This window comes from Rattus norvegicus, chromosome 16, assembly GCF_036323735.1.
Source record: "Rattus norvegicus strain BN/NHsdMcwi chromosome 16, GRCr8, whole genome shotgun sequence".
Taxonomy (NCBI): domain Eukaryota; kingdom Metazoa; phylum Chordata; class Mammalia; order Rodentia; family Muridae; genus Rattus; species Rattus norvegicus.
In genome coordinates, this window is record NC_086034.1 from 25,790,429 (window position 1) to 25,815,477 (window position 25,049).

Consider the following 25,049-nt stretch of genomic DNA (forward strand, 5'->3'; position numbering starts at 1 on the left):
GAGGTGACTGGGTTTTACTCCCATCTTATTCATCTCACCTTGAAGCCCCAGGATTCTCACCAGTGAGCAGCTTAAGTCTTCCAGGGGTGAGGAAAGGGTCAGATCTTTTTCTTCCTATAGCGCTGTAATACACACCTACAAGCATTGTAGAACTTTTGGTAAAAATTCTAAGAAAGTATTAACACTCAAGGAATGAATTAACAAGCCACCTTTTTATGCAGCTGTGTCGTGGTCCTTAAGTGAATGAATGGTACTTTATTCTACCAAGGCACAGATCGTGGGCTGAACTGTGGAACGAGAAAGTGGCGCCTGAATCAATGAGGGGTGTGTGTGTGTGTACGTGTGCGTGTGTGCGTGTGTGTGTGTTTGTCTGTTTGTGTGTGTGTGCGTGTGTGTGTGTGCGTGTGTGTGCGTGTGTATGTGTGTGTGCTTAGATTAGAATGAGCCTGTGCAAATAAGTTAAAAGTCAGACTAAACCCACAGAACCTGACACAGGATGAAGTTGTGTGTGTGTGTGTGTGTGTGCTTAGATTAGAATGAGCCTGTGCAAATAAGATTAAAAGTCAGACTAAACCGACAGAACCTGACACAGGATGAAGTTGTGTGTGTGCGTGTGTGTGCGTGCGTGTGTGTGCGTGTGTGTGCGTGCGTGTGTGTGCGTGCGTGTGTGTGTGTGCTTAGATTAGAATGAGCCTGTGCAAATAAGTTAAAAGTCAGACTAAACCCACAGAACCTGACACAGGATGAAGTTCTGTCTTTAGCTCCCAGCAGAGTGGGAGGACATCTTTGAGTTTGTTAAAAACATCGTTCTGGCGATTCCATCCACAACACCAGCAGCACAAGCCTCTGTTTGTAGCCTTGGTCCTCACTCCCTGCTTGTTTTGAGGGCGGATCTGAGTGTGTATCCATGCTTTCCCAGTAGCTGACCTATGACTGTAAAGAGTGTGACTTCTTTTGAAATAGTGCAGAGATCATTCCAGGCTTCTCGCTTCCAGTGGTAATGAAAAGTTTCCACAGAGCCATCTTTGAGTTCTCATGGAGCAGCTTGTGAAGTGGGTGCTGCTCAGTCTTACCAGAGAGGAAACTGAGGCAGTGGATGCCTGAATCGCTCACCCAGGTGATGAATCTGGGAAGGGCTGGAGTGCGGCTTTAAGAACCGGTGTTTGGATCCCAGGTGTGGGCTCTTAATCAACCCGTGACACGGTCTCTCAGCGTATGCCAAGCAGGCCAACAGGAGCTCCAGGTTGGCTTCTTGATCCCTTTTTATTAGGATGAAGCCAGGGTGTTACAGCATAGAGACTCCACACAGTTTTAGAGCCTGAAGGAAGTACACACCAGCTTCCCTTTTATTTGGTGTCACTGGAGCGTACAGGGTGAAGGAGGTGTTCTAGGAGTGTAGGGTGGGTAGGGCAGTGTGTGTCACATCTTCAGGGAGCCACGTGGCAGCTGTGAGCAGAATTCACTTGTAAGGAGGGGGAAGGGAGTATGTGCCACCAGGACTCTCGGGTTTATCACACAGAACTTTCTACGACCTTTTATTAAAGTCACTTAGTTATTCCCACCTTGGTTGCAGTACCACAAGCTACCTGTGAGGAAGAACGGGAAACACAATTTAGCCATAGTGTTAGGAAAAGTGGAGTCTCTGGGCAATCAGCAGTCTGTACTGTGTATGAAGAAAAGAGAATGTGGTTATCCTGGTAACGAAATAACCTATCATCACTACAAGAAACCTGGAAGAACATAGGAACTTAAAAGGTGGAAGTAAAACTCTCACACGTCTACTGATAAGGACTTCCGTTTTAAAACTGTCAATCATCTCCTTCCCCTAAAACTTTCAGTTCCTACTAGAGGAACTATGTCTCTGCACTTCCAGGCAGAGTCTCGCTGGATTGAGACGCACGTGCTAGTTCTCGCTTATCCCCCGGGTGGGCACCTGACCCAGAGTGGGCACCCCGGAGACCTCTTTCCAAGGATTTCTGGCAATTAAAAATGCTGACAGCCTGCCAAGCCTGGTGGCACACACCTTTGATCCCAACACTTGGGAGGCAGAGGTAGGCAGATTTTTTTGAGTTTGAAGCCAGCCTGTCTATGACAAGAGTTCCAGGACATCTAGGGCTGTTACAGAGAGTAACCCTTTCTCAAAAAAAAAAAAAAAAGATAAAAATAAAAATATGCCAACAGTCATGTCTTCACTTGGTCTATTTCCATGTGAAGAAGTTCTTCAAGTTGCCACCTAGAAATTTCTAGAACTGCCATAGTTCTACCTTATTTTAAACCTTGTTTGCTCAGCTCCCCTCCCGATCTCCTGAGCCCCAGTTGTCTTAAGGAGACTCCTTCTGTTGAGAAGAGTCAGCACTGACTCCCATGGGTGCAGTTAATGAACCTGTGACTCTTGCAGTCCCAAAGAGATCTCCGTTGGTGAGTGATATACTATCCTTCCCCCATTTTTCATTCTATTTTTTCATAGTGTTGTATGGTTCATACAGTTTCATTCTGCCCCATACTGGTTTCATATAGTGACTATAACTAACAACAATAATATATTTGCAAATTCCTAAGAGAATAGGTGACAAATTTTCTTTTAGGCAGAGATATGATAAGTTATACAGCAATAAAAATGTTGGTTAATTCTTAAAAATTAAAGATTTACAGTCTGTATTCATGGTGTGTTTGTGTGGGAACGTATGCATTGGTACATACCTATGTGGCGACAGTTCTCTTCCAACTTTACATGGATTTGAGGGGTCAAATTTGGTCACCAGCCTTGCACAGAAAGTGTGTTTACACATTGAGCTGTTTTCTTGACCCAGGAAATAAAGATTATCGTGACTTACTCATTCCATAATATATAAACATACCAAACCATCATGCTGTGCATTCTAAGCAGGCACAAAGGGAAAAGACTCCATCCCTGAAAAGAATTTTATCAGTTTCATGGAAGTGGTTTTATAATGTTTGATTACAAGGATGATTACATTTATCTGTCTGTCTATCTGAGTGTATATGTTTGTGCATATATAATATGTGCATGTGTGTGCAGGTGCTATGGAAGTAATATGTGCATGTGTGTGCAGGTGCTATGGAAGTCAGAGGCGGGCAGCGGATTCTTCTGGAGCTGGGCTTTCAGGTGGTTGTGAATTGCTTGATGTGCATTCTGGATATTGGATTTGGGCCCTCTGCAGGAGCTCTTCACTGCTGAATCATTTCTAATGATTTTATATTTTGTTAGGAAAAAAAGGTCTACTGATCTTTAAATTTCAATCATTTACAATGCACTTTAAATCTATGTGCCTCACTGCTTTCTAACTTCCAGTTATCTTGGGCAGAATTACCAATATTTTGTTAGCGATTTCAAGTTCTCATAATTTTCCCTAGGTGTTCCTTGGGTAACCTGGCTTGAAACCAAGGTGCTCCACACAGGCTCATGTTTTGAGTACTTCTTTCCTGGCTGATGGCTGCTGTTGGGTCTGTAGACTCTTTAGGAGCTGAAGCCTAGCTGAGGAGGTGGGTAACTGGGGATATGACTTTGCAGGTTATGATCTGGCCTCTTGTTTCAGTCACTCCCTGGTTCCTGTTGCACCACTATATGAAAACTCCATTGCTTGGCTGTCCTGCCACCAGGAGCTGAACTGCACCAGGTTCATTCTTTTCCCACCATGATGGACTGACACTTCTGAAACCATGAGCTAAAACACACACACACACACACACACACACACACACACACACACACACACAGGGACAGACAGATGATAGATAGATAGATAGATAGATAGATAGATAGATAGATAGATAGGGAGAGAAATATCACAAGCCACTGTATTAGTCATTTTTCTTCATTATAGGGAAACACTGGAGTCCTCTAATGAAGCAGTAAATCGTGGAAGGAGTATATGATTCAGAGCGAAACCATTTACCCTATAAGCCAGGAAGATACTAGGGCGGCCTCACGACCCCTTTAAGGACCTCAAGAACCAAAGAATGTTCATGAGATCCACCCCCAACAGATATGCATCATCTTCTCACTATGCCTCTCTTGGGACCACAGCCTTTTTAACTCATAGGTCTATGAGTGACAGTCTAAACCATGGCCCCCATACAGTGTACAATTCTGAGACTAAGTCTTAATATAACGTAGGCAGTTTGGTTGATTAAAATGTGTCAGAGTGTGTTCATCAGTTGTCAAAAGCACAGCACTCTAGTGTGGGATGACGGTAATGGAGGAGGTTGGGCATATGTTGCCTGGTGTAAGTGATATATTGGAAATCTCTGTACTTCCCTCTAATTTTCTGTGAACCCAATCCTGCCCCCTGCCCACGAGCCTGTATCAGGCTGCCTCCCAGCAGCACCCCCATGTCTTGGACAGGCAGTGGGTTATGGATGGCTTGCATTCTGGAGCTCACCCATCTCTATCTGGTATGGAAGGTAGACCGCAATGACAGAGAAATTCCCATAGCTTAGTGCCTTGGAATTCTGTACCAGTGATAAATGGGAAGTTCTTGAAAGATTCGGACTCCACACTCATTCCTGGTCTAAAGTGGGTACTTGAGTAAAGATGGACACAAGGTCAAAATTCACACAAGCAAACAGATGGACAGATGGAGGCCTGCAGTCAAGGTACTGAGGTACAGTCAAGGAGACCCAGAGAGTTCAGCTTCCTGTTCAGGCAGACTGGATCTAGAGAGCTATCTATTGCTAGCTAAAGAATGCAATGTGGGGGGTTGGGGATTTAGCTCAGCGGAAGAGCGCTTGCCTAGCGAGCGCAAGGCCCTGGGTTCAGTCCCCAGCTCCGAAAAAAAGAAAAAAAAATGCAATGTGGGGCACCACAGATACATGGTCCACTCTGCCTCTTACCTTAGTGCCTGGATCAGCCCTATGCCCTACCTGAAAGGTCATGACACATGAAATATATTGCCACACAGGGGCCAATATATTTCTTTCTGTACAATAAGTCCATAAGACCATAGGACCTGGAACATCAGAGCACTTCTGTCTCTGTGGCTTGTTTTGAATCCACGGTTCCTTTATGTATTTTGCAAACATTTATATATTAGATGGTTTGTGGAGGGCAGAATCCTAACCTCCCAGTGATGGCCTAATTCTCACAATCTATAATATTACTTTAGATGTTAAAGGAAATCTTTCAAGGTGTGACTGGAGTCACAAGAAGACAAGTGATGATGAAATCAGAGAACTATAGTGCTTCAGGGTGAAAAATATTCAGTCCATCTGTGCTGATGCTGGGATATGGGAGATGAGTCATTGTCCAAGAAGCATAGACAACCTCTAGTGAGGCCTACCTTGGATTTCTAACCTCCATAATTAGAAGATGGTATGTGTGTTTCTCTGTCTCTGTCTCTCTGTCTGCCTCTCTCTCTCTCTCTCTCTCTCTCTCTCTCTCTCTCTCTCTCCCTCTGTGTGTGTTAAGCTGCCAAGTTGACAGAAATTCATACAGAAGTACTGTTGGATAGTGGCTGCCTTGGGTCCTTGGACAACTCTTGATCGGGTGACTGGGAAATTCGAAATTAGCATGGGAGCTTTATGGAGAAACTCTAGTTAGGGTCAAGCATGGTGGCCATGTGAAGTTATAATTCTAGCACTCAGGAACCTAAGACAGGGGTTTTGTGGGGTTAAGGCAAGCCCGTGCTACATAGTCAAGTCCTGCATTCGGTACGAGTAGCCAGGAAATGGTACAGTTTCCTACATGGGAGATTTGCGCCCCTCCCCCAGCACAGAGGGCAATATATTCTTAAGTTCTATTGGTTAAAAAATGTCTCTTTATTTGTTAAAGATCCACACTGGCTACAGGGGGAAGGATAGGTTAGACATCTATTTCAAAGTGCTTATATTTTCACCTAAGTTTGGAGCCAGGATTGTTTATGTGGCTCTTAATATAGCCACTTGGACTTTCCAAAGTGTTTTTAGAATTTTCTCATGTAAGGTACTATTCTATGATGCAACAGTATCATTAAAATAATTATAAACTGCTCAGAGGAGGTGCTTTTTTCAAGAAGGAAGTTACAGTGTTCAAAGACCAGTGTGACCTCTGAATTCTACATCAGAGAGAAGACTTGTTGGCTCACTGTCTTCTCCACCTTCATATTTTTTCTTTTCCCTGTTGGCACTCATTCAGCGGTGACAGCTTTAAATGTCCTGTTCCATTGTCTGCTCTTGTTGACCTGAGAAATAAGTCACCTTGTCTTGTGGTTTATAGATAAATATTTACTTACATCATTTAGAGTATAATACTTGCATTCAGAGAACATAAAAACCAGACATTTCCCAGTGAACTGAGTAATAATGACACCTTTGTAATGGTCGTCACTAACAGTTTGGCTGTTTTGGATCACTTCCCTATAAGTAACATGTTAAAAATATTAAACACACATATGATGCTGTTTTCAACCTTTTAGAATTACATCAAAAGGTCCCCCAATTATCGGGGTTTGAAAATAAGGGAATTAAAATTGACCTTAAAAAATATATATATATGTGTGTGTGTATGTGTGTATGTGTGTATGTGTGAATGTGTGTATGTGTGTATGTGTGAATGTGTGTATGTGTGTATGTGTGTATGCATGTGTACATGCATGCATGCATGAAAGCGTATTTGTTTATGTGCAGGTACATATATGCATTTGGGTACACTTGCACCCTGTGTAAGTGGAGGCAGAGATCACCCTCTGGTATTACTCCTGAAGAGCTAGCTCTCCGCCCTGTGTCTTTGAGACAGTTTGTAGTTTGTTTGGGTGTCTCACATTTGTCACAGCTGAAGGTTACTGCAGGTGACCTCTCTGTCTTTCCAGTGCTGGGATTACAAGTGTGCACCTCTGTGTGGGGCTTCTTATGTGAGTCCTGGGGGCTTGAACTCAAGGCCTTGTGCTTCTGTGGCAAGTGCTTTACCAACTGTACTATCTTGCCCATCCGTGATCTTAAATTTTAATCTGAATTCATTCATTTGAAGTGGAGTGTGGCCTAGAACATTGCTCTTTTTAAAAATGGACGGTTCCAGAACATGGGCTTGAGAATAACCCAATTAGTCAGATATGCACATAAATGGATATACACATAGATGGACAGGCATGTAGATGGACATGTACCCAGACAGGCATGCACATAAACCAGCATGCACATAGATATTCACATAGATGAGGCTTTCTTTATGATGGAGATGATGAAAATAAGAATTTCCTATCTAATTTTTGTCCCCAGATTAGAAGCTAGAGGTAGGTATTGATAGCCAATAAAACCCAAATAGCCTAGTTGCTCTCAGGAGACCTGTGAAATGGCTACATCTATTCTCATTCTCAAACAATGTTCTAATATTTACTTGGCTTCCCATGTTGCTGTGGGAGAATAGGCCTCTTTGATGTTATTTCTGCATAGAAGAGCTGGAGTTCCTGTGGAACCCAGGCTTGGGTCTTCAAGCAATAGTTTTGCACAGGTGAGAGCACAGGGCCAGTATTCTACCTTGTTTCTTGATTGTGAGAAATCCCTCAGGACCATGGATCTGCTGCTAGGCAGGAAGCCAGATTATATCAGGTAGTTATAGATGTCTGTTGGTACATTGGCCAAGTAGGCAGCCTTACCACTAGGTGCTGTTTAAATGGGAATGGAGAACTTTGTGGCTATACCAGCTATACCAGCATTTGCATTTTGGCTCTGCTTCCCACTGTTCTAATAGTTTGTTGTTGTTCTTTTTTGTTTTGTTTAGTTGTTTGTTTTTTAGACATAAGTTAACATCTTTTAGGAAGTGAGAACCTCAATTGAGAAAATGCCTCCATCAACCTGGGGAACGTTTTCTTGATTAGTAGTTGATATGGGAGGGCAGAATTCACTATGGGTGTTATGATCCCTAGGTGGGTACTCCTGAGCTATATAAGAAAGCAGGCTGAGTAAGCCACGGGGAGAAAGCCAGCAAGCAGCGTTCCTTTATGGCTTCTGTTTCCAGGTTCCTGCCTTTGAGTTCTTGCTCCAACTTCCCTCAGTGATGGAGTGCAATGTGGAAAGGTAAGCTAAAATAAACCCTTTCCCTCTAAAGTTGCATTTGGTTTAATCCCAGAAATAGAAACCCCAACTTAGATACTTCCTTTTTTCTGGGCCTGTAAGCTGAACCTGGCCAGGCCCTGTTTCCTTACCATTAAACAGCGTTTCTAAACAGTGGATGTCCAAATATTTACAGTTGCAATTATAATTTCAATAAGCTAATGGCATCATAAAATCACAAGCAGTTAAGAAACAATGGATTTATATATCTATATGAAATATTGATTGAGGCCTTCTGTGTCCCAGGCACTGTGCTGTGTCTTCCTGGGAAAAGAAGAGTTTACAGGACAAGCGGGGTTGCCCAAGGCTGGATTATTCTTGCCGCCTTCTTGGTTTTATGTTCTTTTCACATCTAATTAGGAAACAAGTGAGTAAATAAAAACTCATTTTAAACCCATCTGAAATGTAAGCAAATTGCTTTCATTGAACTGAACTTAAAGGCAGACTCAATTAATCAACTTTAAATTATGGGTAAAAAAATCAATATAAAACTTCTATCTTTGTTTGCATTCAAGAGTTACTCTGAACTGGTACTTCGCATGTGCAGACAGTTAACTGCAACATTTTCGAAATTATTTTTACAACTCACATGTGTCAGAAAGTTTGTTTCTATAGCTATTGTTTTTCTTTTGAAATTAATATGCTAAGGGATTATATTTAATGATCTGTGGAAATATTGACTTTATGCAAAAGACATAGGCAAAACTAACTTGAATATATTAATTTGTATGTGTTGCCCATCTCATTAGACCAGAATGTGTTTCCCTTGGATTACATGACACTTTTTGACTCTGCGTTACATTATCTTTTTGAATTTAGCCTGTTAGATTTCAGACATTGTATTCAGTAGACTTTTGTCAGTCCTTTTATTTAGGGTTAAAGCATTTTTTGTAGTTACTGATTTTGCAATGAGAATGATAGTTTCCATACATGTTGACCGAAGTCCATGGGTCAGGAGAGGCAGAGGGCTTCAGATTCTAGAGGGAACTCAGGTGTGATCAGCATGACCAGACAGCAGGATCTCCAGGATGTTGTTTACAGAGAAGACCAAGTAGCCTTTGAAGAAAGGCTGCAGACCAAGAAAGGGGGCCTGAAGGCTGTTACTAGTGTGCATAGCTTTGGAGTGGAAGGAGGAGTTGACACCCTGGTGAGCAGGGGCTTGGCATGGGGAAAAGAAGCCAAGTCTACCAGAGCCATTATATGGGGCTTCTGAGGACATGGGCGATCTGCTCTGAAGCCCGTATGGTTTCAGCAGAACGTGAAGTTTGGCTCCTTTAGTTGAGGTGACTGGTGAATTGGGGACAGCGTGCAGCCAGCAGCAGGCTTTGGAAGTTTGGTCAGAAAGCAGGGTCATGGTCTTCACTTAGAAAAATACTGGAGCGTCAGAGTGGTGAGGGAAGGACAGACAGTTATTTAGGATCTAAAGAAGCCAGGGGTCAGCCTAGACAAAAGTCAGAAGCAGCTGGTGTGCTTATTCAGTACGCGACAAGGGTGCTTACATTTCTGATCGCATCTCCCCCCACCTCCCTTGCCACTGACTGAGTTCTTCAGGGAGCTATAACCACTGTGTCATCTAAGGAATGCCTTCTCCCCTTCTTTCCCATCCTGTTGGTTCAGGACACAACAGCTTATCTAATGAATATCCCAGGGCTTGAGATCCTCCCATATGCTAGTACTTGTGCTCACACTCTGTTTTGCCTGTAACATTTCAGCCCTAAGATGAACTCAGAGCACGTAGACAAGGAGGCGGGAGCTGCCAGCTAGGACGGACAGGGGCATAGAGCCTCCTGCTTATGTGTGGTTCTCTCATGAGCTCTAAATGTGCTTGTAATGAAAACAGGCCACAACGATCTATTTTTCTTTTTACAAGAGTAAGGCACGGCCGATATCCTCCACGTGGCTCTTGGGTGCCACTCAACAGATAACCTAATGAATTGTATAGGTTGGAAGATTTACCCACAGAGTGCGATAAGGCTGGCTGCACTGTTTGATGTATCTGATGACCTGCATTTCTCACCCTGACCCACTGTAAGCCAGAAAACTGCTCTAAAGTCTTACACATGTTTTCTTGGCTGTGCAGGCCTTCTGTGTAGCCATGCCAGGAGATGAGGGCTGAGGTTTTCAAGCTGGATGGAGGACTCTGCTCATAGCTGCTGCTCTCATCTGGGGCCCATTCAGGACAGGCCCCAGGCCCAGACTCCTGAGCAAAGGCTTGATTGAAAGGCCTGCTGCGTGATGCTGCTCTGCCTGGGGTACCTTAAGGCATAAGCCAGCAGCACCAGTATCCCCAAGGGAGGGATAGAGGAAAACTTTAGGGTGAGGGCACCAACACCACATGTTTAGGACACTGTTTGAAAGGAAGGGAGAGGGGTATCAGGGTGAGGGAATCAGAATGACGCAGTTCTATGTCTCCGGAGTAGCTTCTCCATCTAGCCCCATGCAGACAGTGATGGTTACTGCTTGACAGTACTCCCTGTGATGAGGATTTTGTTCAGTTCTACCCATGGAGGTTTATCTTCTTAGACCGCACAGTGGCTCTCCAGGTGGGACAAATGTGGCATTTTAGTGCCACCCGGCCCAATTTAAATGCTTTTAACTCCACATCATTTCTCCCTCTCCCGGTCTCCCTCGAGCACTCCAGCTGTGGTCACATTACATTTAGAATTGTGAAAACCACTCCTCAGCCTCTTATCTACCCTCACAAATGACAACTGGTGTAGGCTTGGATCACGACTTCCTTTATCTCTCTCATTACTAAACACAGACCTCTGTCATTCCTAGGGATGGAGGCTGGTGGGGTCCAATGCTAAATCTAAAGTGCGGGATGTAAATCCAGGACTTGTCTCCGCCTGGCTATGGGGGACCCTGGGGTGGTGGCCTGGCACTGGCAAGCAGATTTTCAACGTCATCAGGTAGCAGCATCCTTCACCTGTCTGCTCTGCATTCCTTGCTACCCCTGGGTTTGGGAAATACTTCTGTCCTTCTGTCTTTATATCCACATAGTGAGAAGGGAAAACCGGGGCATGCAGACATGTAGGCCGTACCTGTGTTCTTTTTATTATACCTTGTGTATCCTTTACCCAAGATGTTTGAGGCTAGAGGTATTTCAGGTTTAGTTTGTTTTAGATTTTGGAATAAGTATATATTTTTATAATTTAAGTTTCTGCATTTGCGCTGTGTGTGTGTGTGTGTGTTTGTAAATGCCAGTAGATGGCTTATAGGAATTGTATCTCTCATTCCACCACATGGGTGTCCTCAGGTTCGAACTTAGGTTGTCAGTCTTGGTAGAACCCTCTTGTCAGCCCTCCTTCTGATCTTTCTAGACCAAACTCTTCACTTAACCCAGAGTTCACTAATGGACTAGATTGGTTGGCCAGTGATCTTTGCTCTGAGAATCCACCTGTCTCTGCCACTGTAGCATTTAGATTACAGAAGTGTGTGTGACCACATTCTAGTTTTTATGTGGTACTGGATATCCGAATCCAGGTTCTAATAGTACAGAGCCAGGCCCTTTGCCAACTGAGCCATCTGCCCTGTCAAATTTTCAATAACATCTTTACATCCTACAGTGGGGACTAAACAAAATCAAAATCAAACTAAGACAAAACTGTACTGTGAGTAATATGCAGAGCCTGACCTTGTTTGGGGGGAACTGTGAGTAGCCTGCTGCTGTCATATGGGACTGAAACACATTTTAATACTCTCTCTCTCTGTGTGTGTGTGTGTGTGTGTGTGTGTGTGTGTGTGTGTGTGTGTACAGGGTAATCTGGAGGTATTCAGAAAAGATATATTGCAGTCTAGAGGCCTGGTTTATTGCTCCAGAATAATGACTACATTGTTTTAAGTCTGTGCTTGAACTGTGACTATCAAAAGGTCTGGTGTGAAATTTTAAACTCATGTTGCATCAGTTTACAGTTTGGAAAGCACTATAGTAGTCAACCTTTATTAGAGCATTGGCTCGGCTGGGAGGTTCTAACGAGGTGGTTCATTGGCCAGAAGTGTGGCACGTGACCATCCTCCATGATGGGCCTCCTTCAGCTGCATAAAGGAAGTGTTAATTGTCGTTACCGCTTTATTTATTTTTATGATTTTGCAGACGTTTTTGGTGTGTGCATAGAGGCACATGTGTGGGTACGTTTACATGTATGTGTGTGCATGTATACATGTGTGTGGATGGCAAAGGTGGGTGTAAGATTTGTTCCTTGGTTGTTCTCTCCTTTATACTTGGAGTCATGGTCTCTCCCTTGAACCCAGAGCTGCCTTCTTTGTCTATACTAGCTAGTCATCTTCTCTAGGGATCATGACGATCTCCACCCCCAAGCCCTGGCTTGCAGGTGTGCTGACGTAACCCACCTTGCTTCTACATGGGTGTTGGGCATCTGACCCGGGATCCTCACAGTTGTTTCTGCAAGTGCTTCCCCACCATCATCTGATCTTCTAACTCCTTTATGTGATTTCTGCTTAAAAGGATGCATTGCAGACTGCAGCAAAGATGCATTTGTCTTGGTAAAGAAAGAAGGAACGTACCATGTGGGCTTCTAGCATTGTGTAGCACACTCCCACACAGAAATGACTCAAACAAGCATATGCAGCTTAAACAGCCAGCCTTGCTGTTGTTGTACACAGGCATCATTGAGAGCCGGGTGAGTCCTGGCTAGTCATGACAGCGACAGTCAAGACCTTGTGCACACTTCTAGGTACCTCTTTTTGTAACAGCAAACAGCAACATGTGAAGGCCTTCCAACTGTGCATCTAGGGACTAAAAGGCTGTTTGTGCCAAGAGTGGTTAGGAATGAATGGAGCTTTCTCCCACTGCCTCCCTCCATCCAAATAAAAATGCAAGCAACATAGCCAGATAAAATATATTAAGTCAGAAAAACATGTGAGTCAAAAAGGAAAGTAATGTGGAAAGCTCTGGTACGAGCCAGCACGAAACTGAGGTTCATTTACAAATATGCACTGCCAGGTCCTTCACACTCCCAGGAGTAAGAGGCAAGAGAAATTCTCTAGCAGTTATCAGGTAGGAACTGAAGGGGAAAGAATCCTGCTTAGTGTCTGTAGCTCAAGACAAGTTTGACAAGTCGGTCAAATCCGAGAAATTATGTAGAGTGGAGAGAAAGCCTGTTTATAGCCAGAATATCTAAGGACAGCTTCAGATATGAGAAGGCTGGATTATAGCAATCCAAGAAATGGAGCAAATTCATAATGGTCTGGAGGAGTTTACAGGATGGGGGAGAGATGATGTAACATAAATATAATAATACCAATTATCATCCATTAATTTATCAAACAATAATTTGTTAATAAGTTAATTAATAATTTGGGTAAAAAAAGTGCCTATTGGCAAATTCAAATGTATTAGGTATTTTCTTGATTAATGGTTGATGTAGGAGGGCCCAGCCCATGGTGGGCAGAGTGCCATTCCTGGGGCTGTTGGTCCTGGTATATAAGAAAGCAAACTGAAAAAGCCAGAGCAAGCCAGTAAGCCTTGTTCCTCTATGGCCTCTGTTTCAGTCCTGCCTCCAGGTTCTCACCTTGAGTTCCCACCAAGAATTTCCTCCATGATGGTATAATTTGTGAAGTGAAATAAACCCTGGCATCCTCAAGTTACTTTTATCCTTGGTATTTATTACTGCATTAGAAATTTAACCAAGATAGGTTCTGCGCGGCCCCAAGCATAGAGAGAGGTAGGTAGCAAGTCATGGGAGGAAATGGGGAAGGTACAGAGATGACTAAATCATCTGAATGGTGTCAGGTAAATGAGTGACATGCTCAGAACCATTGTTTTTGGAAATTCCTAGGCATCCCGTTTAACACTGATAGCTTCGTATGGCACAGAAACAGCCATCGAATGCAAGAGTTAAAGAAAGTGTGTCTGTTGCCTGGTTCTTACGCCTGCATCTATGTACTTCATGTGGCAGCGTGGAAAGTGTACACACTGTTTTTTAACTTCATTCAGTCTTGGGCTTTTTTGTCTCTGTAGATGGGACAAAGGACGCACGGTTGCTTCAGACCTTTCATCATGGCCGATTAGAGCTCTTAGCAGTGAGCCCTATAGTCAGGAGGTCTGGCAGGTATTCACAGACTTAGAACATTCCTGGGCTTCCATCCTGTGTGGTAAGCTTTTAGGTTATGGATTCTAACACATACTGACAGTGGAGGAACACTGATCATGGTACAGGATTCAGCGAACACTCTCCTTCTTTTTGCCAAAAGCAATTATTTTTAAATGATGCTTATCCAAAAAAAGCAAACTCCTGTACGGTGCATTATCTCAATTAATCCTCACAGTAATCCTGTGAATTATTAATTTTCCCTCAGTTTATCCCCACTGAAGCTTAGAAGTTTCAGTCATTTGCTTGAGGACACAAAGCTGCTAAGAGGAGAACGAAAGATTTCACATAGGGCTGCTGACCCTTAATTGCATATAATTATGACTGTATTTTGAAGAGGAATGCTATAAGCAGACTGACATTAATCTTTCTTTCCAGTGATATTTAGGTATTGGGAGTGGGATGAGAATGTAAGAAACTGTGAATGTGAAATTTTAATCCTTTAAAAGAAAAGTGTACTGTTATTGCAGAATAAATTACAAGGTAATAATGTATAACAGGTACTTAATAATAAACCATGATTAACATAATAGGAAGACCTTGCATTCTCTTAGATGAGTTGAAACATATTTAGACATAGGACTACTTTCCAGACAGGACAAACCTTGTACAAAGAACGAGTAATTAAGCAGTGTCCTGGGCAGGAAAGAAATCTGACCTAAAGGAGAGGAATTAGCAATTGTTTAAATAGACAGGTTATCCTCTCTGTCTCTGTCTGTCTCTGTCTCTCTCTCTCTCTCTGTCTCTCTCTCTCTCGTGTGTGTGTGTGTGTGTGTGTGTGTGTGTGTGTGTGTGTATGTGTGTGTGTGTATGCACGCATGTGCACATACTTGTACAGGTTCCCATGCACATGTGTATATGCATGTGTATAAGCCAGGGGTGAATATTAAGCTTCTCTTCAGTGGCTTAATTTTTGAGACAATGTTTTTCACTGAACCCTGAGTTCTCAAATTTGACCAGACAGTGTTGAGTTTGAGTCTTTTGCTGTGTATTGTAAGGTTAGGTGCAGGCCCCCAAGACGTGGTTGCCCATAGACTAGAGAGTCCGAATGTAGACCTAAGTGACACTATGTGACCTTGCCCCAAGTTATTTCTGATTCGTAGATAAAGATGCCTACAGCCTATAGCTGTGCAGAATTGACATAGGTGGGATTTAGGGTTCCCAGACTCGAGTCAGAGGGGACCATGTGGAGAAGAGAAGAATATGAAGACACCAGGGGTTAGGGGTCAAGAAACCATGGCCCTGAGGACTGGCTGACTGGAGTTAGGAGCAGCCCAGATGAAACACAGTAATAACTCAGGGTTATCAATAGGAAATAGATTTAATAGCATAGAGTGTAGATGTCTGCCCAGCTCTAGTGCTGATTAAGGCTTATTGTAAATATAAAGGTTGTGTGTGTCTTTTGTTCAGGAAGTAAATGGCCAAAGGCAGGTAGAAACCCTGGATTAGAATTAAAAATTTCTGTCCGATGATCCAGAAAGATCCCCCTGTCTCTGCTTGCCTAGCGATAGGATTATAAATGTTCACTGATTCACCTGGTTTTCTACATAGGTCTGGGCATCTGAGCTCAGATCCTTGTGTTTGTGCCCCAAGCACTTTATCCACTGAGCCATCTCCCAGATGGGAAATCTTTAGGGCAAACAGCGAGCTGGCTATTCAGGAGGCTACCACAAGAGTGACAGGTGTCAGCATTAACTTGCCCCCTGCGCTCCTGCAACCTCACAGGGTTACAGAACTTTGAATGTTCTCTCTACAAAGAGATAATAAATGTGCAAAAAAGACAAAATGAGCAGATTGATCTGCTTGGATCACTCACAGTTGTTTACTTCTGTCCAAACATCGCATTGCAGTAAGTACAGTCGCTAGGCATCTCCACACTCAGTAACCGCCTCTGTGTGGGTGGAGGGTGCATGAAGAAGCGTGAGCTCTGGTCTTGGTCTTGTGGTTACCTATCTGTCCTTGTGCTCACCGCTTGCTCCCTCCTGGGGGCTGGTGCCTCCATCAGGGTTCAGAGATGAGCTTTTGGGAAAGTGAGCGTCATGATAGCATCTGAGAGATCAATGACACCATGTATGGTTAATTCATCCTTTTCCAGGTTGGAGAATATTGTATCTCACAACAAAGGACAGGAGGGGGATCCCCGTGAACATGGCAGTTGGTTAGCCTGGCCTCCAAGCACTCAGTGTGGTCCACACAGAGTCAGCTTCAAGAAGCCTGCCAGGACCCTGCAATCAGCCATCTAATCTGCAGGGTGGTAGGCAGCATTTTTCTCCTCCATGTTCATTCTTTTTATAGCTTATGACACATTCAGCAATTAAGATTCTGAAAAAAATAATGAATTTTTGAGTGTGCGAGTATTGCCGCTTTGGGGTTTATGCTGTAAAAGCTTCCAGATAAGGTTAAGCTTTATTTGGAGTGTTCATTTCTTTAAATAGAAGCCATAGCGTACACCACTTCTTGTCAATCAGCACACAGGATTCAATCTACCGGATTTCATCACAGTAGCCATGCAGTTTATCACTGAGTTGCTTAGAATTCTTTCTCCAGCCTTTTTTTTTTTTTTTTCTTCTTCTACTCCTTCCCTGACACACTGTCGTGGAAGAGAGAAAAATCTACGACTGCTATAAAATTGATTGATAAACATATTTGGGTAAAAATATGAGTTTTTAAATTTACAGTTTCCACCTCTTTTTTATTTCCTGAAACACAAGTCCGCTGGGTTCCCAGATGACAAGTTACTTTGTACCTGGGTTAGACTAAATGTGCGGACTGTCAGCCATCTTTTACAGGCACAAAAGAACCTGAAGTTTGGTTAGCTTCTGGAACATATTTATGCTAAAACGACATTCATAAAGACAGGAGAGCACTGCATAAAGGCTGATCTCAGGCTGTTTGGGCACTGGCAGAGGTCTGAAGGAAGCAGAGGTCACATAGCCAATTTTTCTTAACGATGAGCATAGTGTTCTTAGTCCTCTGGAACTCTCTCTCTCTCTCTCTCTCTCTCTCTCTCTCTCTCTCTCTCTCCCTCCCTCCCCCACCCCCTTTCTCTTTTTCTCTCTCTCCATATATATATTACAATAACTATATTTCTAGGAACCATATTCTGCCTGATAGCATAGTAGCAGAATAGGAGAAGGACCTATACATTAGGCAACCTGGAAAGCATTTAACAGCACTCCAGTTGGTTCTCCAGCATTAATAAAACAGAACAAACTCTGAGGATGAGTTCAGGAGAGTTGCTTCTCAAACTGGCAAACTGCACTGTGAAGAAGTAATTATAGGCCTCCTACCCAATTTAACACATTTCACAAGAAATGTTAAATGAAGCATCTCCCTCCTTCCAAACATGTTCTCTCTTCTTGGATATTTTTTTCCTACAGAAAAGCACAGAGAGAAAGACAACAGGTACTCATCTCCCCCTCCATAGACTTAATAAATACTTGTATTAAGTCCTTTCTGCTCCAGATTGCTTTAAAACAAAAGGAATAAAATATCTCAGACAATTGGACCGCTTGTTCTCCCTCCTTCCTCTGGAAAGGTCTCGGTGGTAAACTTGGTGTGCTTCCTGTTTTCAAGTACATAATCATTAAGCTGATCTGCGTCTTTTATGGGACCATCCTTCTTACAGATGATCTTACTGCCTCATGATGAGTACTGTAAAGTAAACCAGAGGTCAGGCTGCCCAAGTCTTACTGAATGGTAATTATTTCCTCATACATGGATTATAAACCCTGCCAACTCCCTAGATATAGTCAAGCTGTGTTAATTTTCAATTATGCATTTTATAGAATGACAGAGACAATCACATTAATTTATAGCTTTTCCTGAGGTTTTTAATATTTTAAGCCAGAAGTCACAGATCATTTCCAGGGACATAGATTAAGCTGGTTAATTAGGTACTTTTCCTAGAAGTATTCCTTAAGGAGGAAGAAACAAAGCTATGGGGACTTGGTAGCTTGTCTCCTTGCAAGCTGTGATGTGATAATGGGACACATTGACGATTGAATCACTTACCTAACCAAGTCATAACCATATGTTTTGCTTGGTTGCTGGTTTGAATGAAACTTGAATTAATATTCTCCAAAGGGGTCTTTGGAAAATGGAAGGTCTTTATTCTGAATTACCACAGGCTATCCCTGAGCTTTTATGGACTGACACATATGTTAAACATTCCAAATACCCGAGTAACCTGCAGAGTCCCTCCAGATTGCTACCTCAGAATGTTTCAAGGCAGGCTGAGCTTTGAAGGTCTGAGGCTCTCTTCGTGAGAGCTCCAAGGCCCCATCAGGAAGCTGTGCTTTCAGTATTCAGCCCCACCCTGGCCTCCTTTCTGCTTCATGAGTTCAGAAGGTGTCTCCCAGCTACAAGGTCACTTGAGCTTCCCTTGATATAGAACACACACGCATGCATGCATGTGCATACGGGTATGCACATGTGGGTACACACAACACACACACACACACACACACACACACACACAAGCACACACACACACACACACACCTGTAAAGATATTGACAGGCAATATTGAATAACTTTAGTACTGGGAAGGTAATTAAGCAGGGTCAAGGCCATGATCACTTCAATGCAGGGTGGGTATATTTGAGAGGGACAGTAAGGAACTTTCTGAAATGTGGTTGGAACTAGGAGGTTCTGTGTCCTATAGCAAGGGAGAAAGAACATGAGATTAGCAATATAGGGAGGTGAGGAGATCTGAGAGGATTTAGGGATGGTGGAAGAATACAACACAAATATATTGCACAAAGAAATTAAAATAATAAATACCTGTGATAAGAATATTTAAATAAATGTAAGTATGCTGGCATGTACTACATACACCTGCATGCACTTTCTTACCCTTTCGAAGGAAAATAATAACCAAAAAGACAAAAAAGAAAACCACCAAACACCATCAACAAAAATAATTTGCTCTCTAATGTAGTGATATTGGATATATCTGCCACACTCCATGGTGGGCCCCATGCACAGGAGTAGTTGACAAAACGGAGACTCCATGGTTATAGGAGGTGATGGTTATAATTTGCTGGGTTTTGTCTGTCTGTCTATCTGTCTGTCTGTCTGTCTGTCTGTCTTTAGTGGGTTCTGGGGATGGAATGCAGAGCTCCATGTCTTCAAGGCAGGTGTTTTACTAACCGAGCCATCTCTCCAGCTCCTGTTTGCTTGTCATTTGTCTTTCTTATCTTACCAGCATGAAACCCTTTAAGCAAGGCCTGTTCCCTATCACTGGACTCCTGGTCTAGGATGGTGTTTAGCTCAATAGGCATAGTTATGTGCCACAAAATGACCTGCGAGCGAATGACTGTGGGTATGATGATGACCACATAGAATTCTGTCGCTGGTAATGTTGTGGTTGTCTTAGTTTGTCCAAGTACACACTATGGTGCTTCTACAAGAATGAAATCACCCTGTAAGGAATTTCTGGATTATATCCTTGATAAGGGACCCATGATTGTACAAGTACGTATTTCTTATATGAGAATGATTAATAATATCAAGATATTTTAATGGTCATTAGGAAGAAGCTAAAGTCCTCTTCCAGAGACTTAAAGATGAAATTAACTTTTCTCATTAAAAATGTTCCGACTTGTATGCAAACTTTTCGCCAGAACACAAGATAGCATCTCATTGAATTCAGCCCTCACTCTGTTTCCTTAACTTGCTACCAGTGCCTTAAAAATGTCGAAAATAGGGCCAAGCAGATGGCTTAGTCAGTAAAGTGTTTGAGGTGCAACCATGAAGCCTGGGTTTGGGTTTCTGTCACCCATGTGAAAAAGCTGGGAATGGTGGCATGTGCCCAAAATCCTAGCACTGGGAAGGTTGATACAAGAAGATGCCTGGGAATTACTGACTAGTCAGTCTACCCAAATTGGTGAGCTCTGGGTTCAGTGAAAGATCCCAAAGATCCTGTGGCAAAACATAAGGTACAGAGTTATTAAAGGAGACATTCTACATTGACCTCCAGTCTTCACAAGCCAGTACACATACATACATACATACATACATACATACATACATACATACATACACACACACACATATGTATGTACTCAGATACACCTTAGAAAGAATGATAACAAAAATATAGACAAGCATAAATGTGACAGCATTTACCTTTCCCACTGCTCAGTCGGGGTTTCTCTTACATTTTTAATCCTCCTGCCTCAGGGTCCTAAGTGCTGATATTACAGGCGTGCAAACAGCATTCTTGTCTTTCCACTTGCTCTTCCTTGTGGGATGGAGATGACTAGTGTAGATGAGGAAATAAGCTCAGAGCAGCTAACAACATGTCTGAGTCTGCTTATGTGGTAGGAGATGTGATTAGATGTTATGCCTTTGGGACATCATGGGAATCGATGGGATCTTGTCTGCCCTGCCACTCAGTGGTACTGCTGGGCCCATTCTTCCTGGGCCTCTATGCTGTCCTTGGTTTAAAAAACTGACAAAGGAGAGATCAGTGAGGTGAAATGGAAGTAGAAGAGGAGGAAAGGCCTTCCTGACCCAAAGTCGCACTCTCTCACTCTGTTGAGCATCTTTAGCCTGTAAAGACTCAGTACTTCCAACAAAACTGTTCATTCACAAACACCCGTGGACATGATTGTGATGGAAGCCAGTGGGTATCAAGGCTTTTCAGTTGAGGAAGTGGAACTGTTAAACTTTTCTATACTTGCTTTCAATTTTTTTTCATCTTTATTAACTTGGGTATTTCTTGTTTACATTTCGATTGTTATTCCCTTTCCCAGTTTCCGGGCCAACATCCCCCTAGCCCCTCCCCCTCCCCTTCTCTATTGGTGTTCCCCTCCCCATCCTCCCCCCATTACCGCCCTCCCCCCAACAATTACATTCACTGGGGGTTCAGTCTTGGCAGGACCAAGGGCTTCCCCTTCCACTGGTGCTCTTACTAGGATATTCATTGCTACCTATGAGGTCAGAGTCCAGGGTCAGTCCATGTATAGTCTTTAGGTAGTGGCTTAGTCCCTGGAAGCTCTGGTTGGTTGGCATTGTTGTTCATATGGGGTCTCGAGCCTCTTCAAGCTCTTTCAGTCCTTTCTCTGATCCCTTCAATAGGGGTCCCGTTCTCAGTTTAGTGGTTTAATGATGACATTCGCCTATGTATTTGCTGTATTCTGGCTGTGTCTCTCAGGACAGATCTACTTGCTTTCAATTTTAAGAAAGCTTCCTACCTTCCATTTATCCTGGTCCTGGTAGACTCCACATATTTGAGTTTCAGAAAACGATTCAAATATCTTGATTAGTCATCATTCACTGGCTGAATTTCAGAAGGTCTTCCTGCTAGAGGTGACAATGCCTCACCTGGGTGGGAGTCACAGTGATGGGACAGGATCAGTGTTGTTCTAGTTGAGTGAGGGGTGGTGAGAGAGTGGATGATGGGTTTGATGTCTTAGCTTCATTCATTTTCTGCTTCAATAACAACACACTACAAGTGTGTTATAAAGGAAAGAACTTTAGTTTGGCTCACGATTCTGTGAAGTTAAAGGTCATGATGTTGACATTTGCCTTGTTCTGATGAAGGCCAAAAATGACTTATAATATCGTGAGGGCAGAAAGGGTCACAAAATTGCCGAGGAGGCTAAACTTATATTCATAAAGGCAAACTTTTTAATTTTAACAAACTTACATTTATTTATTTATTTATTCATTCATTCATTCATTCATTCATTCATTCATTCATTTATTTAATGTACTGAGTGCCGCAGTATTTGGGTGAAGATCAGAAGACCACTTTCAGAAATCAGTTCTCACCTTCTACCTTGTGGGTCGCTCAGATTGACCTCAGGTTGATGGGCTTTGTGGCAAGCACCTTCACGAGCAGAATGAATTGAAGATCACCATCCCTCACTGTGCTCGTCTCCTAGCAGAACCTCTGCCAGCAGAACTAGCTCACTCTCAAGAGAAAAACATGAATCATTTCATGACAGTGAATCCACATCCCCAAGGAACCTAACAACATTGTTGCATTGGGCTCCAAATTTCAAAATGAAGCTTTTGACGGTGACAAAACTTCCTATAGCAGCTTCCTAACTTATATGCATGCACCTTTCATGGAGTAGACCATTGCATAATTCAACCATTAAAATCTAAAAATTGGGGGGTTGGGGATTTAGCTCAGTGGTAGAGCGCTTGCCTAGCAAGCACAAGGCTCTGGGTTCGGTCCCCAGCTCTGAAAAAGGAAAAGAAAAAAAAAATCTAAAAATTGGGATAGTAATAACTCCATGATAAAACACTTGCCCAGATGTATGAACCTCAGGTTTAGTCTTTAGTACAAATGAAACAAAACAAAACAAAACCCCATTAAAATGAGGACTATGACTAGCTACCGTGACTTCAGAACCAAAGTAGACTACTTTCTTCCTCCTCAACTCCTTTCTCCGCTTTGCTCATATTTTCTCAGTATGAAGCTATATTAGTCCTCTTTCTGTTACTGAAATTAAAATAGCTGACAGAAGCAGCTTAGGGGAGGAACGGTCCAGTTTAGCCCACACTTCTAGGTTATAGTTCTCTACTGAGGTACAGTCAAAGTAGTAAAACCTTGAGTCAGTTCCTTAAATCCTTAAATCCACAATCAAGAACAGAGAAAAAAATAAAAACGAATACATGAGTGTTTTCTCATAACTAGTTGGCTCTCTCTGTCTCATTCAGCCCAAAGACCAGCCTGTGAATTAGTGCTTTGAATAGTCAGGGTGGGACTTCCCATTTCAATTAATCTGATTAAGAAAATTCTTCACAGACATGCCCACAGGCCAACCTGATCTAGACAATCTTTCACTGAGTCTCTCTTTCCGAAGTGAATCTAGATTTTGCCTAGTTGACAAAACTAACCATCATAGCTCCACTCCTTGCCAATTTGACACAAACACTTTACTTTAACCCATCACCTTCCACTCTTATCCCCAAAGTCTCAAGTTTGTCTCATAATATTAAATATTGTACAACCTTAAAAGTTTCCATGGTCTTACAAAAATTCTAATACTTTAAAAGTCCAAGGTCTTTTTGCTATAAGCTCCTATAGAGTAAAAAACTATATACATCCAATATACTCAGAGTAGACATTTTTATTTTAAAAAGAAAAATCAGGATAGAACAATTGCACCAGTGGAAAACCAAGCCCTGGCAGGATACACACCAAAGTCTGTAGCTCTAGGCTGAGTGTCTGGGGTTGTAATGTAATTGGAGCTGCCAATATCTGGGACAGCCGTACTCCTCCAGATAGATCACAACTCTCTTAAGCTTAAGCTGGCTGTATTCACAGCTGAAGTCCTCTTTGATGGATGTCCTGCAGTCATTGAATCTTCAATATTCTGGGGTCTGGGCTGCAGCTTAGGTCTCATGTTCACAGCTTTTTTTCTTTTTCTTTTGGAGCTGGGGACCGAACCCAGGGCCTTGCGCTTGCTAGGCAAGTGCTTTACCACTGAGCTAAATCCCCAACCCCATGTTCACAGCTTTTTACAACAGCCTTTTGGGATTGCTTTACAAGACTTTAGCCCTGCCACACAGTGACTGGCCTCAGCTGTTCTCCATGAGCCCCTCAATCTTACCTCCTTCATGCCTTCAAAACCAGTACTAAATGGGTGACTCTTATGATATAGCCAAGTTGCATTCCAGGTTGAGATGTAGCCAGCCCTACTGGAACCACAGCTATCTTAACTTTTGTTTGTTGATCCCAAGGAAACACAGGCCTATTGTCTCACTGTAGCGTAGAAGACCTCTTTACAGTTCTGTTGACTTGACCGTGAATTACAATTCCTTCTTCAACACCAGCTTGATTCTGCCTTAAAATCTCTTCTGCCAAACAACTTGGTTCATTTTCTTGAAATTCGCCTTCACTTAGTATCTCAGCTCAGGGTGTGGAAGCCTGATTCTCGGCTAAGACTTTACAGAGATGGATCCTAGCCAAGTTCCTGATAGAGTCCTTGTTCCTCTTTCAAACATTACGAGTCAGGTCTCCACTGTCCTTTTACTCAATATACTGTCTTCAACCTCCCACTAGACTATATTCCATTAAACCCTTCTTCCTGAATTTAAAAGATTTTCTAGCCCAGTAAATCAAACACTTTCACATTTCTTCAACAAAATAGTTTCAAAGCCTCGGTTTCTTATAGCAGGCATCCCACTCCTGTATCACAATCTGCAGTAGAGGTCCGTAGAGGGATGGAGCTATTGGTGTGGATAGACATAAAAGGGAATGTGTTAGATGGGCTTACATAATGGTCTGGGTAATCTGACCATGGCTGGCCCACACTGGAAAAGTCAAGAACACAGCAGTTGCTTACTTCACAAGGCTGGATGTCTTAGCAGTTTCAAGCCAGTGCCAAAGGCCTGGAAGATTCCTGAAAGAATTGCTGGAATTCAATCTATGTTAGAAACCTGAAGAAGCTGGCATCTGGTGTGAGCAAAGGAATGTAGCAGCGACAGGGTAGACGAAATTGCCAGCAAGAGTGAAGCAAGCCGGTAAAAAGCACATTGTCCTTCTATCTCCTTTTACCTGAGATACCACTGTAAGGTGTCGCCCACGTTCAAGTGTTCTATCTTCAAACAATTTTATCAAGAAAATCTCCCACAGTAAGGGCCAACCTATTTCCTTTTACTTGATTCCCAACTGAGAGAAGTTTAACCATTACAGGATCTGTGGAAAATTTTATTATTTGCATCTCATCTGGTTTTAAGATAACTTAAAAATATATTTTATGCATATGGATACAGTGTAGCTGCCTTCAGACACACAAGAAGAGGGCATCAGATCCCATTACAGATGGTTGTGAGCCACCATGTGGTTGTTGGGAATTGAACTCAGGACCTCTGGAAGAGCAGTCAGTGCTCTTAACTGCTGAGCCATCTCTCCAGCCCTGGTTT

At 42.8% G+C, this 25,049-nt stretch overlaps 1 protein-coding gene across 5 annotated transcripts in view; it reads left to right on the forward strand.

Moving 5' to 3' along the window:
* Window positions 1–25,049, forward strand: part of Csgalnact1 (chondroitin sulfate N-acetylgalactosaminyltransferase 1) — a 335,361-nt gene that overhangs the window by 28,483 nt on the left and 281,829 nt on the right. The window contains exon 3 of one of the 5 annotated variants that reach the window (XM_063275379.1): window positions 7,952–8,010. The exons of the other annotated variants lie outside the window; for them this stretch is intronic. The gene's annotated coding sequence lies outside the window, so the exon portion shown is untranslated. The remainder of the gene's footprint in view (window positions 1–7,951; window positions 8,011–25,049) is intronic. 5 annotated transcript variants of the gene reach the window in all.